The sequence below is a fragment of the Pipra filicauda genome, unplaced genomic scaffold (assembly GCF_003945595.2).
Source record: "Pipra filicauda isolate LSUMZ 115617 unplaced genomic scaffold, ASM394559v2 scaffold113_size4260070_pilon, whole genome shotgun sequence".
NCBI classification, from domain to species: Eukaryota; Metazoa; Chordata; class Aves; order Passeriformes; family Pipridae; genus Pipra; species Pipra filicauda.
Genome location: NW_024103585.1, coordinates 452,101 through 469,570, shown reverse-complemented (window position 1 = coordinate 469,570; position 17,470 = coordinate 452,101). Strand labels below are relative to the sequence as shown.

At 44.7% G+C, this 17,470-nt stretch overlaps 1 protein-coding gene across 5 annotated transcripts in view; it reads left to right on the top strand.

Annotated features, from left to right (window-relative positions):
• Positions 1-3,856: 3,856 nt before the first annotated feature.
• Positions 3,857-17,470, top strand: part of PLXNB2 (plexin B2) — a 259,621-nt gene continuing 246,007 nt past the window's right edge. For 4 of the 5 annotated variants that reach the window (XM_027742588.2, XM_039383552.1, XM_027742587.2 and 1 more), the window contains exons 1-2: positions 3,909-4,295; positions 13,865-13,967. The gene's annotated coding sequence lies outside the window, so the exon portion shown is untranslated. The other variant, XM_039383554.1, reaches the window with a different exon arrangement.

The following is a 17,470-nucleotide window of genomic DNA, read 5'->3' as shown; positions in this document are numbered from 1 at the left end:
TCTGAGATATGGGACATCTCCAAGCAGGCTGCAAGGAGGTTGCTCAGACATATGGGCCTGCAGACAATGAAAATTTTCAGCACACAGAAAGTGCAATTTTCATAACTTTAAAGGATTTGGTGTTCTTTTTTAGTTGTTTGGGTTGCTCTTAGGTTATCTCTATGACCACAGGGCAACAACCTTCCTTCCTAAAGACTGATAATTAATCATTTGACTGTTTATCTGTCCATCAGCCCCTCATAAAAATGTCAGAACACTTTGGCTAGTTGCAAACAAATGAATAAAAGAGGTAGAAGCCTCAAAGATAATCAAGTTCCCAGAGATTTGTGAGCATCAGTGACTAGAGACTCAAATTAGTTTTCCAACAGAGACACGCAGGAGGAACTCGGCTGTTAAGGGCTGTGCTTGGCAGCAGCCAGCACCCCGGCAGCACAGGCAGCACCGGTGCCGCTCCAGAGCTGCAACAGCGGCTGCCTCTCACCACCACGAAGAGATGTCACATTGGACATGAAAGAGAAATGGGAGATGAGGTTATAGCAATGAGTGAGTCAGAGGTGAAACCACAGGAAACCTGGCTTCATTAGTTCTGTTGCTCATAGAACAAGATGTTCTTAATAATGGCTGGAAATTCATCTCTTTTCTATAGGCCTTGCAGGTCTCAGCAGTAGGAAGGATACCGTGTATGGCTGCGTCTTGCATAAAAATTGAGAACTGACGGCACTGGGAAGAGAAGCAGGAGAGAGGCACGGGTGTTGCGGTCAGTGTAAAAGAAAATAAGAGGCAGAGAAAAAAATTCAGGAGGACACATGGAAAAACGAATGGGTGATAACAAGGTGAGAAGAGAAAGAGGGAGTGTGAAGGAAGGAAATAAGTAGGAAATTCAAATCTGGACTAGAGTTCTATTCACATGCAGCCCCATTATCTGTGTTCTGATGCTGGAGAGGTAGGAAGCAAAACTTTCCACCCTAAGTCACACCCTGTGTGTATGCACAACTGCAGTGAAGATCCCCGGGAGTCTGAGAAGCTGTTAATCATTCAGTCCTTTACCTGTTGCTCTTTTCAAGGCATCTCTGTGTTTAGGATTTAATTTGACCTCTTTTCTTCTTTTTCTTTTTTGGTGGGTGGTGATAAGGAAGGAGAATAATCCTTCAGCTGTGAATAGCAGGTTTTGATGTGCAACTGTTTATCTGGGTTCACTGGGGAATATCTCCCTGTATCACTTCTCCATGGAGCAGAAGGATGGCTCCAAGACAAGGAAGGGCTGATAGGAGGCAGAAGACCATCTTGTGAACACTTTTCACCTTTGCAAGTGAGCTGAGTGCTGAATTCAGCACTGAATTCAGCACTGAATTCAGTAACCAAAGTGCTGCAGCACACATTTGTGCCCCAGCTGGCAGAAGCACAGGCATATTGATGCCACACTGGTGCTTTAGCACATCCACATGTGCCTGGCAGAACAGCAACTTACAGAAGCTTAGTAGAGAAGACAGCTGTCCTTGGGTGGGATGCTATGTGGCCACCTAGAGCCTCAGTTCAGCTTCATAATCCCTGTCACACTTGGCAAAGTGAAATGCACATCAAGTAATTGTTACGGACTGGATGAGGATTCAGCATAGCTTCATTTCACCAGCTCCTCTCTTGGATTAAATAAACTGCCACCTTTGCTCTGGCTCTGTATATGTCCACAGGCAGTTTTCTAAAAAAAGTTTTCATGAGGCCAGAGCAACAGGAGCTGAACAGGACCTGGAGGAAACTGTTCCAGGCAGAAGGAACCATGTTGTGTGCTGGGAGAGGGCCAGGGTTTAGATTTAACCTGGGTACAGCCACCATGAGGCAGCAGAAGTATAGCGAGTACGGTCCTAGTTAGTGATCATCAGATGCAACAGGTGTGGGTCCACACCAGGGGCTTCTCCCCACAGTAGGGAGAGCAGGCAGGGTGGGAGGATGAGTGACAGAGACCCCAGCAAAAGGCCCTGAGGCAGAGCATGCCAGGAGATAGTGATTCACAGCCCAGGGCACAAGGAGAGCTGCTGGGCTGGTAATTCCAAGCCAGAAGTTTTGGTACAACCTGGCCAGGAGCCCAGACATTGAAAAAGCAGCCTGGAAAGTGAGGCGTTACCAAGCCCATAGCAGCCTGCGAGTTTCTCCTTCCTGGATTCCTCACAAGGATTTCAGGACATGACTAACACAATTTTCCTAGGGAAGTCCCATCTCTCTCTTCACATTCCCCTTCACTCTTCCAGTAATTGAAGAGGTACAGAGCGGGAATCCAGATCTTCTGAAACACTGCAATTATGCCAGAGCTGTTCTTTCTCATCTTACAGTGACTCAGCCCAGTCAGGTGAAGAGCAGGAAGGAAAAGCAAACAAACAAGGACAAGGGCCTTCTGGTGCAGGTTAGCACAAAAACTGGGCCAGACTGGCAAGACCCAGCTAGCACAGTCTGTCTCTTCTGTGAAACCCCAGAGGGAAGACCCCACAAAACACCATATTAAGTTTGAAGGGTTCCAACCCACCAGTAAGTCTGCAGTGTCACTTTGCACAGCCACAGTCTGAAAGACAGATTTAACAACTCCTCCAAGTCTAACTTTACTCTTGTCCTGGTTTTTGGAGTTGATTTTTATTTATTTGGTATTTGTTGCTGTTCTGAGATGCAAAGGCAACTTTTCAGCAACTTCCAGTTTGGGAAACATGACTTTTGGACCAGCTGTCTCCTGTTGTTTCAGTAGGGAGCCCAACACACACAGCATTTAATGAAGCTGCACTCGAAGTGCCAAGAGCAGTTAATGAATTACTCCAGGTCCACATTTGACTAATGGAAAGTTACAAAGTCTAAACTTGCCCAAAGCTTAACTGAGCCATTCTTCTAAGGCATCCCTTTTTTAACAGATTATCCCTACATTAATTATAGTTGAGACAAATTTGACATCTGAATGTGGAGAAGATCATGATGCTAAAACAAGGTGATGCTGTGTTCACGTACAGGAGGGAAATGGGCTCTGCGATAACTCTGTGGCTTGTTTCTGGAGGAAGGCAGGAGAAATTTGCACACAGATTTTTCAGCGGAGTGCTTTGGAAAGAGAAAGGACCTTCAGAAATTGTGATTGCAGAGAGTTTATCTAAGAGAGATAAACCCTGGAGTACTTCAAGTTCAGTAAAAGTGATGCCAGGGAACATATTTTTGGCCCCCCCACAACGACAAGGCAAGGTGTGCAAGAAGAGAAGCAACCTCTGGGTGCTCAGAGCCTCCGCTCAGGGGACGAGGGGCGGGAATTACGCTGTTTCTGCATGTTCAGGAGCCTCCCTAAAACACCACCAGGATCCGACAGGTACCCCACGCCCTTTAGGTACAGACCAGCAGGTAGACCTTTCGCCTGGAGAGCCCCGCGGAGGCCAAGCGCCGGCCCCGGCCGCGGGCAGAGCTGCCCAGAGGCGCCGGGCAGCACCGCCCCGGCAGTGCCGCCGCTCCCCGCTGTTCACCCCCCGGGCCCCGCAGGCGATCGGCGCTCCCGGCGCTGGAGCTGCCGCCCCCGGCGCGGCGCCGGTTCACCGGGAGCGCTCGGCACCCGGCCCCGCTCCGCCGAGCCGGCTGCGCCTGCCTGGCGGGCAAAACAAAGCGGAGAAGGGGAAAGAAAAATGGGGAGAAAGTACGGCTCCTGTCGCCTCCCGGCCCTTCTCCTGGATCTCCCTGCATGAGACAGCGCTGCAAGCGGATCCTGACCAGGGGCAGGGGGTGGAGAGAGGAGGAGGAGGAGGAGGAGAACGGACGGAGGGAGGGAGGGAGAAAGGGAGGGAGAGAAGGAGGGACGAACGGGAGCGTCTCTCCTTCCCTGGGCTGTTTTTTCAGTTTCCTGTCTCGCATTGTGCTCACAGCGGATATGTGCTGCGCCTACAGGTGTGTCCCCTCCTCGCAGCTTTTCCCCAGCTCCCAAGCGTAGGCTCTGGCTGTCGGGGGGCGGCGGCGGATCGCGACCGCCATGTGATGATTATTTCTCTTGGGGCGGTTTCTCTCTCCTCTCGCTCTCTGCCTCCCCCCCTCTCGCTCTTGGCCGCTCTCCTCCCTCCTCTTGGAGGTGGCCGCAGCCGCTGCCGCTTTCGCGCTGACTCCGGCTGCGGTGGCGGCGGCGGGGCCCGCTGGGAGCATGGGCGGCCGCCGAGAACTGCCGTAGCGCCTCTGTCCAGCCCGCCGTCGCCCGCCCCGGGCTCCTGGGCTCCCGGGGCCGCCGCTGCCGCTCGGGCAACTCGGACGGTCCGAGCCCGTGGGCTCCCTCCCGCCGGCGCCTGCACCTGTTGAAGGTAACGCAGTCCCAGCCCTGCCGCCGTGCGCCGCGGGATGGGGCGCGGGGTGGGGGTGGGGGCGGATTCCTTGGCGACTTCCCCCCGTCTCCCCCAGCTCTGGAGCTGCTGAGTCGCGGATAGAGAAGCTTCTCCCCTCCTCGGCTGCGGGGCCAAGGCCGGGGAGGCGGGGGCAGGCAGCGGGGGCCGGGGCGGAGAGAGCTTTCCGTCGCGCTGTCCGCGCCCAGATGGTTTTGGTTAAAGGGCTCCCGGGCGGCGGCTCCGGACTTGGAGCGCCTTTCCCAGCCGTCGTGCAGGGCGAGGGGGGAGGCGCGAGGAGGCGGCTCTTCCCGGCCGGCAGCCGGGGAGCGCCGGTGCCCGGCGAGTTCCCGCCGCCCCCACCGCGGAGCGCAGCCCTGCTCGGCGGAGCCTGGCTGCTCTTCCCGGGAGTTTCGCAACCCCGCGGCGCAGCCGGGGTCAGCAGCCCCTGTGTCGCTGCTGGCCCTGGCCCAGCGCCAGCCCCGCGCTCCGTCTGCGCACTGCCAGCTTGGGAGCTCGTTTGGGTTTTCCTGCAAACCCGTTTTTTCTCTTTTCAGAGGCAGCTTTAAACTTTCTTTCTAAACTGTTAATTAGATACACTGTACTTTGCTCGTGTTCCGTGCAGGCGAATGGGAGTGCGAGGCTGGAAAGGCTTGTGACTCAAGGCATAGATATTCGGGAGGTGAAGAACGCATTTGCGTGCCGCGTTCAGCCGGACTGTACCTGTGATTTGTTACTTTGTCTTCTCCGAGACTTCATCAGTCTTGGTGATACCAGGAGACGGAAGGGATCTGTAGCAATTTTGGTCCTTTCGGGGTTAACCAGACAGCCGAGTGAATATACAAAGAAGTACAAGTTTATCGCCTCTCTGAAATCCGATGGAAAATAGCTTTTGTCCATAAGTAAAAACACTGCGGTCCTGTCCCTATCGTTGAGTTTGTCATCAAATGATAACTTGCTTGTGAGGGAACTTGATGCTTTTGTAACTAAGGCTGTTACCTTGAATGTGATGATTAGCTTATTGAACACCAGAGGGAACTCTGAATAGGTAATTCATTCGAGGAAGATATATGCTTCTTTTACTGTTTATATTCTCATTACAATGGAATCTAGGAGGAAGCAAAGGTTGGTAAGTAATAGGCTGCTGGTATGTACCTAGGATTGGCTTCAGTTTTCTTTAGAGTTCCTTTCAGAAGATGTCAGCTCTAAAGTTGCGCTAAAAAATATCTCCATTTTTTTTTTTTCCAAAGCTTGAAATATGCAACTGGTCTTGCAAGCTTTGGATGCTCTGATAGTCTGTTACAGCACTGTTGATAATCAGGCTTCTTTGATAGTCCTGGATTGTCAACGACATGGGAAGGATAGCACAATAAATACACTTGTGACTCTGACTTATACTCCAGGAGCTGACGCATTCAGCTGTTCATCCTGTCCCTTTGCCAGGGGTTACTCTCCAATTCAGCGTTGTTTTCTATTGAACTTTGAATCTGCCAGAGTTTACAGATGGGCATATGAATGTAAACTGTATTTTATGGCTATTCATGTTAGTATGTGATGTGAAGTCTGGTAGCGTGAATCTCCTGTTCATCGCTCTGTTCTGGCAGAGGCACAAGGCAAACAACTGAAGTCAGCTGAATCAAGCTGCAGTTGTGAACCATAGTCCATTGGCACTTACATTCTTCTGAAATGGCAAATGAGACTCCAGTGAACTACCTCGTACCAGGCCTCAGTGGGCGGTGGTTGCAGGGAGGTAGCTCTGCACAAGAAGAGACTGTGTGACCGTCTTGGTAGGTTGGTCACACTACACAGGGTTCTGGGTTTCAGAAGGATGTAGTAAATCATAGAATCATAGAATCAGCCAGGTTGGAAAAGACCTCTGAGATCATCAAGTCCAACCCTTGATCCTCTACCATTGCGGTTACTAGACCATGGCACGAAGTGCCACATCCAGTCTCACCTTAAAAACCTCCAGGGACGGAGAATCCACCACTTCCCTGGACAGCCCATTCCAATGCCTGATCACCCTCTCTGTAAAGAATTTCTTCCTAATATCTGACCTAAACCTCCCCTGGCAGAGCTTAAGACCATGCCCTCTTGTCTTTCTGATGGTTGTCTGGGAGAAGAGACCAACCCCCACCTGGCTACAACCTCCTTTCAGGTAGTTGTAGAGAGTGATGAGGTCTCCCCTGAGCTTCCTCTTCTCCAGGCTAAACAACCCCAGCTGCCTCAGCCTCTCCTCATAGGACTTGTGTTCAAGTCCCTTCACCAGCCTTGTTGCTCTTCTCTGGACCTGCTCCAGCACCTCAATATCCTTCCTGAACTGAGGGGCCCAGAACTGGACACAGCACTCCAGGTGTGGCCTCACCAGCACTGAGTACAGGGGAAGAATCACTTCCCTGGTCCTGCTGGCCACACTGTTCCTGAAATAGGCCAGGATACCATTGGCCTTCTTGGCCACCTGGGCACACTGCTGGCTCATGTTCAGCTTCCTCCCAATCCAAACTCCCAGGTCTCTTTCTGCCTGGCTGCTCTCCAGCCACTCTGTGTCCAGGCTATAGTGCTGCATGGGGTTGTTGTGGCCAAAGTGCAGGACCTGGTACTTGGCCTTGTTGAACCTCATCCCGTTGGAATCAGTCCAACTCTCCAGTCTGTCCAGGTCCCCCTGCCTTCCAGCTGATCGACACTCCCCCCCAACTCAGCATCATCTGAAAATTTGCTAGTGGATGCACCCAAACAACCCCCTCTTCCTCTCTTACTCCTTCATCCATTCTGGGAATTAGAAAGTGACCAAAGTTTTTTTTCTTTTAGCCAAGTCTTGATTTGTCCATCTGACTTGAAGACCTGTTATGTAAAATATCCTCACTAAGGGCACAGCCTTCTTCTGCCTGAATTTTCCTACAGATGATATTGGAAGTTGGATAAAGGCTTTGTATAGCTTTACAAAACTGGGAGCTGTTTGCCTTGCACGCAGAAGCTCCTAAAGAACAAATTACATTTTGAAGGGAGAGCTCTTCATGAATGCCTATTAAGAACAAAAAAGTCCCACTTGTTGCTAGCAGGTTTGGTTTCTGGCTCAGTTTTGAGAAAATGGTTTGCACATTTATTTATTTTTATGAAGATGTAATACTAAGCATTTGTATTTCTGTAATGGCTGTAATTTGGAACTTTTCATACACTTTTAAATTATTTATTGTAAGAAGCACTGAATGAACATATTTGTTACACTAGTGTCACATTCAGAATATTGAATTACAATTGTAAAATTAAGGTAACAAGCTTAAATTGTGGTTTGCAACTTTAAGATCTTGCCAGCAAGCAGTTAATGGCAACATCAAGTGCTAGAAAAGTAATTGCTACCATTCTTTTACTGTCATTTTGTTCTCACTCTCCTCCAGTCAGACTGTTCTGAAGAGATATCATGAATATTCACCAAAATAGCTTGGCATTGTCACTTATGCATTTTCTCTTCAGATCCAATGTGTTGATGAGCTAATGTGCACTTGATTAAAGGTACTTGATTTATGCAAACAAAAACTCTAGGTCCTTCTTGAAGTAAAGCTAGCACCTGCATAGCTGTTAGTGAGATGAGAGTCTAAATAGTCAATATGGAATTAAATAAACAAACAACCCCAATGTGGTGTTCCTCCTACTTTGTCACCTTTATCTTTTAGTTCAACTCAGTAGTGGATATTTATTTTGGCTTTTCTCACAGGTTTTCCTGTGCACTGTGGGAAGTTGTAAAGCTCAGCTTGTAATGGAGAGTCCTCTTCTATTTAAATGGCTACCATTAGGAAAAAAACAACCAACCAAACAAGAAAAAGAGCATAGTAGCTGTATTAAAGCCAGGGGGAACTAGAATTAGTGGAATATTACTTTAAGAGTTATGTGTAAGTATGAGTCTGACTTGGATTTTATACTGATTGGTTAATGCTTGTTTAAATAAAATCACACAGCCTAAAACATTGAGGGGATGTTTGTTTTAGTAAAAACCAGTATATGGATAGTAAGTGCTTTAGCGTACTATTTAATTGGTCAAAACTCATGTAGACAAAGTGGAAATAAGGAGTTGAAGACAAACATTTCATTTAACCGTCAGTGGCTTAGTGGTACAAAAAGCTCTCTTAACTATTTATAAAACTGCTCAAATCTGGCTACAAAAAGAGGATGTGGAGTCCTTGCCCCTGGAGGCAGCAGAGTATGGATGGAGGAGGGAAAGGACACATGCTTGCCCGAGCCCTGGAGCAGCCAGGCAGACTGGAAAGCTGTTCAGGTGGTCTTTTAGAGATGAGACTTACTTTCTTTAGGCAGGTAGTAATTTAGTTATCTGTTAAAATCAAGTATTTCTGTTTTTATCACTGCAGTTAAATCTCTGGAAATACATAGCTTTTGGATCTGAGTTTCCATCTCAGGTGGTTGAGGAAAGACTTACTTGTTGATATAATGTCCAAAAGTGTCTGTGCTTAATAAATAGTACTAATGATTATTCAAAGAAATCTCAGGCTCAACATAATGATCAGCCCCTGCTCAACTGCTCAGCCTGACACCATCATAACATGAGACAGACTTGATCCCCAGGAGTGTGTCAGCAGAGTTGTGGTCACTAGCTACATGCTTGTTGGGACGCTCAGTTTCTCTTTGGAATTTAGCTTCTGGGAGCTGGCGCCAGCATGGATTGATGATTAGCTCTGTACTGAGTTTCCCAGGCTTGGGAACCTCAGCACTCATCAGTAGACAGAGTTCACCTGGCACCTTCTGAAACACTTCCGACCTTGCTCCACCTTTGTGGTTAGCTTCCAAGTTTCTGCCTTTCTAGCTTTGCTTTTGACATGCCATGTTCTACCTCCTGCCCTTGGTCAAACAGCTTTGCGATCCTGGAAACAAGTGAATTTAGTAGTTTTATTTTATTCAATCAAAGTGTGACTCTTCAAGAAGTTAGTTATCCAATTAAAACCTTACTTCTAGTGTTTCACTCATTTTTTGTGTTATCTGGCGTCACTAGTTAAGGGCCACAAGTAAAAAGTGAAGGCAGTCAGTCTTACCTCTGTCATGGCACAGATCCTTCTGGAAGCTATGCTAAGGCACATGGAAAAGAAGAAAGTGATTTGTGACAGCCAAAATGGCTTCAACATGGACAAACCATGCCTAACAAAGTTGGTGGCCTTCTATGACTGGGGTTAGAGAGTTGGTGGATAAGGCAAGAGCAACCGATGTCGTCTACCTGGACTTGTGCAAAGCATTTGACACTGTCCCACAAGGCATTGTTGTCTAAACTGGCAGGACATGGATTTGCAGATGGACTACTCAGTGGATAAGGAATTGGCTGGATGGTTGCACTCAGAGTTGCAGTGAATGGCTTGATGTCCAAGTGGAGACGAGTGATGAGTGATGTTCCTCAGAAGTCAGTATTGGAACCAGAGCTGTTTAACATCTTTGTCAGTGACATGGACAGTGGGATTGAGTGCACACTCAGCAAGCCTGCCAAAGACACCGAGTTGTGTGGTGAAGTTGACATTCTGGAGGGAAGGAATAACACCCAGAGGGACCTTGACAGGCTTTACATGTGGGCCTGTACGAACCTCATGAAGTTCAACAAGGCGAAGGGCAAGGTCATGCACATCAGTTGAGGAAATCCCAAGCACAAATACAAGCTGAGTGGAGAATGGATTGAGAGCAGCGCTGAGGAGAAGGACTTGGGGATGTTGATTAACAACAAACTCAGCATGTCCCAGGAATGTGCACTTGCAACCCAGAAAGCCAACTGTATTTGGGGCTGTTTCAAAAGAAGCATGGCCAGCAGGTTGGCAGCAATGTAAGAAGGCTGTGGAATTGTTGGAGCTACTCCTTAGGAAGGCCATTAAGATGATGAGAAGGCTAGAGCACCTATCCTATGAAGACAGATTGAAAGGGTTAAGGTTGTTCAGCCTGGAAAAGAGAAGGCTTTGGGGTGACCTTATTGCTATCTTCCAGTACCTGAAGGGAACTTACAGGAGAGATAGGGCAAAACTATTTACAAGAGCAGACAGTGACAGGACAAGGGAGAGTGGGTTCAAATTGAAAGAGAGTAGATTTAGATTAGATATTAGGAAAAAATTCTTTACTGTGAGGGTGATGAGGCACTGGAACAGGTTGCCCAGGGAAGTTGTGGATGCCCCATCCATGGAAGTGTTCAAGGCCAGGTTGGATGGGGCTTTGAGCAACCTGCTCTAGTGGAAGTTATCCAGGGGTGTTAGAACAAGATGATTTTTGAGGTTCCTTCCAACCCAGGACATTCTATGATTCTATGATTTGCGTAATTTGCAGTGAATGGTTTTTGTATTACTTGACAATCACAGTTTCCTTTATGTTGTAGAGGTCTTCTTGCCACCTTTCTTTCATTCTTTCGGTCTGTTTTTTGAAAGCCCTCTCCATCCTACAACAATCCAGCAAGCTGTGGAGAATCTTTGCCCTTAAGTTATCCTCCTTCTGTGCTGCACCTTCAAGGTAGACCAGTCGGAAGCACTCTGTCAGATAATGTACATAGTAACGTTATATGGTCAACAAGGTTTTAAATAAAAATCCATGGGATATTTAGCACTTAAACTGAATTGTTCCAAAACTTACCTTTTTACAACAAGGTATGCTCGTGCTAATTGCTGAATAGACCCGGCTAGCACATTTCTAATTAAACTGGATTAGGTCTGCATGTCAATTTGGTTTGAAGGAAGCTCTCGTAAACCTGACACTAATCTTGCTATATCTAGAGGAATTGTTAATTTGATAGCTCTGTGTCTCAGAGAAGGGATGCAGAAATCAAGATTTTTTCACATTTCAAGCTTAATGTTCTGTCTATACTTACATGTTAAATATGTAAAAGTACATCTCCTCACGTCTTTCTCCTCAGGGCTCTTGTTTATCTTCTAGATAGTTTAAGAAGAGATAGTATCTCTTTCTGACATCTAAGAGCTGTACGTAAAGAAGATCTAGCTGTTACGTTCCTAGTTGTGTCACTGGTTAGAATTTATGAAGGACCAGTTTTTTAACCGGTGTTTGCCCAGTAGGAAAATAGTGATTAGTTAAATATATGAAACCATAGAAAAAAGCAGAGGGTAGAAAATATAAAACACATTGATTTGGTAAGGAGCGTGCAACTAAAATACAAGGTGAAGTCTGCTATCCCGAATCAGGACAATTTAATTATCTCTTGCTTGGATTTAGACTAGGCATACACAGCAAATAAAAGCTTCTTTTCCGAAGATATGTGGCACTCGGAATGGTTAACAGTAGTAAGCTATGGTTTCCTTCAGCTTGTAATAGTTAGTCCTTTCCCTTTAATGGATCTGATTATGCTCATTGCAGTTGGAAGTCCATAATATGCAACATCTCTCTTAAATACATCAGAATACTGTTAATTTGTCCTTCCTTAGTGTGTTGTCACAGTGTGTGTTGAACTTAGCATGCTATGTTCATTTAATCAGTACAAAACAAATTGGTATAAACTTAATGTTGGACCTGTTGAATTGCAAGAGAATGAAAGCAATAGTTTGACCTCTTCTGTTTCCAGTCTTGTGGGATTATTAGGTAATTTAAAAGCTGTAAAAGTTTTTCTGTGCAGTTTTGATTTGCAGCAGCAGCTGGACCTTTTCCCTCATGAACTGAGTAATGCCTCATGTAAACTGCAGTTGTGGTTGCGATGCATGCCCATCACCCATGCAGGTGTAAGTTACAAACCTAAAAAACAGCAGAAATGGGTGACTTTGGGGATATTTATTTTTCTTCCCACACATGCCAACTGGCAGTGGTTTTGTCTGAAAGGCTTTTACTCAGGCAAAAAGTGTCTTCGTGAGTACTTTGAAGAAGTTTTTCAAGAGTAACTCTACAACCACGAAGCTGTCTTCATGGCTCGGAACATGCATGTTCTGTGTGCTCCAGATATTGTCACCTTCTGCTCACCCAAGCTGTTGAGACAAAAAACCAAAAGACTTCCTTTGTCTTGATAATTCTGAGCCCTAAATGGTGATATGAGTTATGTATTAGTAGATTGGAAAAAACACCAGAGAGGTGATATCTATGTTTATTAACAGATGGCTTCTTGGTTTGACATTTAGCTGGGGCAAGCATTTCACAGTCCATTATGCATTTGATTCAGTGCTCAGTAGCACTGGTAAAAATGCAGGGCAATATAATTTTGGTGGGGTTTTTCTACTATTTGATTGAGGGTTTTTTTAGGTTTTGGGTTTTGTTTGGATTTTTTTTTTTAGAGTACCATCCAGAATTTAGGGTCAGAGGAGCTGTCAAATCCCACAATTGTTTGAACATCTCACTTGGCTATTGCTCATGGGCCAAACAAATCCTTGGGGTAAAGCATATCTTATCCTGAAAATACTTAAGATATTAGGTTTTGCATGTTTAGAATTACATCTTGTTTTTAACAGGAGCCTTCCATGCTTTTGACTTGCATCTGTTCATCCCTTTTAAGTCTTCTTGTGGCAATATTAAAGAGTTTCTTGTTCCTGATATTTTTTTTTCCTTAAAGATGATCAAGTAAGTCGTCAGTTGTCTGTGTGGCTTATCAGAAGAACTGCATCTTTAAATCTGATTATACATAATCCTTTTGTCCCCCTCTAGATGCTAATTGCTTTTGCAGCTCTAATCTGCATGTTCTATAATTTTCAACATCTTTTTTTGAGCATCAGCCATGGAACTGAGCACAGTATGTCAGCATTGCTCTTTACCATCGCATGCTTCATGCTACCCCATTCAGTATTTCCATTCATTCTCATATCTTTGCACCTGTGAGCCACATTAGCCCTGCTAATAACAATAGAAGGTCTGAATGTCATGCTTAGCTATGAGGCTATGTTGACCTCATCCCTTTTGGTTTCCTTGCTTCTTAAGGTCACAGTCTCTGAAATGCAAACCTTACCTGCATCCCACATTACTGCAAATATCTAAATGCATATATCTGCATTCAGACATCTTAAGACTGTTTTGGTTGGAATTAACCCAGTTTGACAAATAATTGAGTTAACTCTGATTTGCTTTCTGTTTTTATTTATCATACTACTAAACCATGTAATCCGGTAATTCTACCATCAAGGACATGCATGTTTCCAGGTAGCTAATAAGACAGATAAGTAATGTAGAGCATAATTCCAGTCATTCTGAACTGCAAAAGGAGCATTGCAGTTGCATGGTGATGTTACTCACTAACAACAGCTTTTTTGAGATCTTTCAGTTAACTGGTTTTTACCTATTTGGCCTATATGTTTGGGTATCCTGTTTTCAAAATCCCGTTGATTTAATGTTTGTTGATCATGTCACATCTTTAACCCTTTAATTGCTGTATGTGGTGCAAAGTCAATACATTTCACCTTCCTTACTCTTAGCCTTTTGCATTTATATGGATGAAAATGAGAAATTTTCTGCAATGTCTTGAGACATCAGCTCCAAAATGATTCCTTTCTTAGGATGCCAATAAACTCACGGAGCAAGCTCTTTATCTTTGATTGTCATATTGCCCAGTCCCTCGTCTTATCTATTTCTCTGAAGAATCTTTTCTGTGTCTCTCGCAGCAGGAGCAAGTACACATCAAAAGGCACTTCATCTTGGAAGCTATTTGCACGGAAGCCTGAGCCTCAAGAAGTCCCTTTTACTAGCAACAGTTGTGCTGCTCAGGTGAGCTAAGAACTCATTTGGATTGAGGGGGTTTTTAAACTTCCATTTCTGCTTCCAAAGTGTTGTGTTTGTGTCGTGCTACTTGCTTGAGAAGGAGGAGTTTGTCATGTAGAGCACTGCAGTGTGATTGGCTTAGAGATGGCTGTATGGTGTTGGTTTATGTGCTTTGGGCTTAAGTTGAAATATTACAGCCTCAAATTTAGTGTAATAATCTGGCATGAAATGTATTTATTTTGTAATTGTCCTAGGTACTGTCTGCTTCAATTGTGATTTTTGTGTGTATCTTTGTAACTCCTGGACCTGTAGTATCAAATGACGTTAAGCAATTTGTGTGCGCGAAGCATCTACAAGTTAACTCAGTTATCAAAACATAGTATCTCAATTGCTCAGAGTAACACTTTCCACTTCGCTTTTGCAATCTGTGTTGATTATGTGGCCATTGTTCAAATTATTCTACACAGGTGTACTCAGAGAGGAGTTTCCAATTTACTTTTCCCAATTGTAGCAATTAGTTATTACCTTTTAATTTTTATCCTTACGCCTGTAAAATGAGTAAATGTAAACGGCATCCTTGAAACTAAACTCTTAATGATATATTCTCTTACTGATAATTTGAAGAGGCAGACTGTGTTTTCTGTTGTCTGTGGCTTAATTAATCTACTTGAATTATACTCGAACGGTAACTCCAGTATCAGAAGAGGTTTTCGCAGCCTTGGAAGTCAGGAGCTTTTGAATGAGGCAGCAGTAAAGAGTTACTTTGTGTTGTTACTTAGCTTGTTGGGAAGAGACTGGTAAATTTATGGCCAGAAATGGCTACATTCTTGCATCCTTTCCCCCCCTCTCACAGACTTTTATTTTCTCACACCTTTCATGGACAATACCTTGGCATGGATAGGAAAGTCTCTGTCCCAACAGGCATATTTATTGGAATACCAGAAGTCTGGGCTGCTTTGTGTGTAGATTTAGTGTCCAGAGTGCCATCTATGGGATCCACTATAAGCAGTGGGGCAGTGGGGTCCTGCAGGTTTCTTGACTGGGGGGGTTTTGTTGTTGCTGGGTTTTGGGTTGGGGTTTTGTTGTTGTTGTTTTGGTTTGGGGTGGGTGTTTTTGGTTTTGGTCGGTTGGTTGGTTTTGGGTTTTGTTTTTTTTAGTTTGGAGGTTTTTTTGTTCTTATTTTTTTGACATTGCCTCTCTTTGGGGAATTTTGGAAAATTTGTAGCACATTTTAGTGGTATTTTTGTCATGTATAAGTAGGGCAAGTGGATACTGCAGCATTCCTTCCTCACCGGAAAGGGTGGGGACCTGATAATTCTCTGTTATCCTATGTTGCCTCCCCAAAACCCCCTATGCAAAAGCAGACCTTGCATCCCCAGATTTCCTGGCTTGAGCAAAGCCTCCTACAAAGCACTTTCACATCAGGCTCTCCATACCCACGAGATGACTTGGCATAGGAGAGAGTGTTTCTGTTCCAAGTGGGTTAGCAGCAGGCATGGACCATCATTCAATGATATGAAATCTTTGGTGGCAGCTCTGCTGTAAGTAGTTCCTACCATCACCGGCCAGTACCTGCATGGTTGTGCTACCATGAGTTTTGTGGAGCTGTGCAGTGGACTGGACAGCAGAGCTGATCTAGCATTAGACTATATTATATACAGTTGTTATATGGCTTTGAAAAAAGTATTTAAAAGTTTCCCTGCATCTCTACTGTGTTTCACAGCATAGCCCTGCAAACACGTAGTTATTTGCAATGTTGGACTGAGACGCTGGAAGGCACCCCCCCACACACACCCCGCCCAAGGAAAAAAAAGGATTCAAGACCTGCTTAAACTAATTTTGTTGCCAAGTTCATTGTCTTATCAAGCCCTGCCTGTGTCTGTAGCTTTCTTCTTTTCCTGCTGATCCCATCCTGGGTGGCCCTATTAGTCAGGGAAAAGGAGACTTTGGAAACAGGGTGTTGAGTTCGTACTTTCAGTAGCAGCCGTGCTTGTGTTCTTCCATGTATTTGTGGGAATAATATGAGGTGGCTTTAAAGTAAATACAGACATTTTGCATAGATCTCACTAGTGCCTTTTTTTTCTCTGGGTGCTTTAAATATCATGTCCATGTGCACTTTGGGAGAGAGCTTTCTCGGTCGGTACCTGTTGGTTTTCTTTCTTGGCTGGTGACCTCCAGTGCACTGCTAACGTTGTCTATAGCATTAGTCATGAACATAGTCACTTTCTTTTCCCTCTTACCTCATTTTAAAATACTTGAATCTTGTAAATGGGGTGATAATTTCAAAGCAAACAGCTTCCAATCCTTTCTTGCCAAGTTTTGCCCACAAGGTATGCAAGTAAACAGAGCAGTTAGGAAATTAGTTATGTACTTTCCCTCCTAGTGCAGGGCATCCCAGGATGGTTCCTAACCCTTTAAGTAATGAATAAAGGGAGAGATGGAGACTAGTACACCTGAGTTTTGTTTTAATGTATGGAGCCATTGCACAGATCATTCATGTTTTACAAGCTTTAGGAAAACCTTGTAAAATGTGAGACTTTAAAAAATCTCCACTATTCATATGTTGAACATAAAAGTGTTTTATTGCTTGCAGCAAAGAAAGAAAAGCAAAATACCACAGATGGGCTAAAAGAAATACAGAGAATTTTCTTCATATGTAAAAAAATATCTTTGAAGCAGGCTTTTCCTAAATATGAGGAAGATTCTTACCTCTGGTAAGCTCTTTGGGGAAGCTTAGAAGGATTTCCATGTGCTGCCATGATGTTTATGGTTTGATTTGGAAACTATGGGTCTGGATGATGCAATGATGGGTATGCAGCAGTCGCAGCGTACAATACCTGTAACAGGATGTGACCAGCCTTTGCCAATTGAGCAGTAGAAAAATTTGTTAAATGTGAAAACTAGACCTAAGGTTATTGACCCTGAGGCTTAGCTACAAGGTGGTAGTGTGGCTGTAAAGAGGAATAACCATTATGTGATCTCCTCCAAATGAGATAGGGCAGGTCCCGAGAGTACGAGGCCTGCAGGAATTCAAATCAACAGTCGAGTTATAATCTAATGAGGCCATGAGCACAAGCTCCTGTATGTGGCAGCACAAATAGAAAGCTGGAGCCCTCCTGGTCCCAAAAGAAGGTCCTTCATTAGCAATTTTACTCCCTTGGCATGCCTCAAAGGGCATTATCATAATAACTCATAGTGGTTCTCCTTCACACATTTCTATCCACTTCATAAAAGTGGCTATATGCATGGAGTGTGCTCTACTCATTTTCAGAAATAGGATCTCTGTTAAAGAAAAAAAGATATAAATTTGAATATATTATATAGAATATGTATAATATATTTTATTGTTACAATTAATGTGTTTTTAAAGAAAAGTATGCCCTGTCATATGGAAACTTTCCCTTTGTGTTTCCCAAGTGAAGGTTATGAAATTTGCTGAAGATGGGGGTTTTTTTCCTAGAAATTCCTTGTGTACCATAAAGATTAATTCAAAACAACTGAAAGAATGT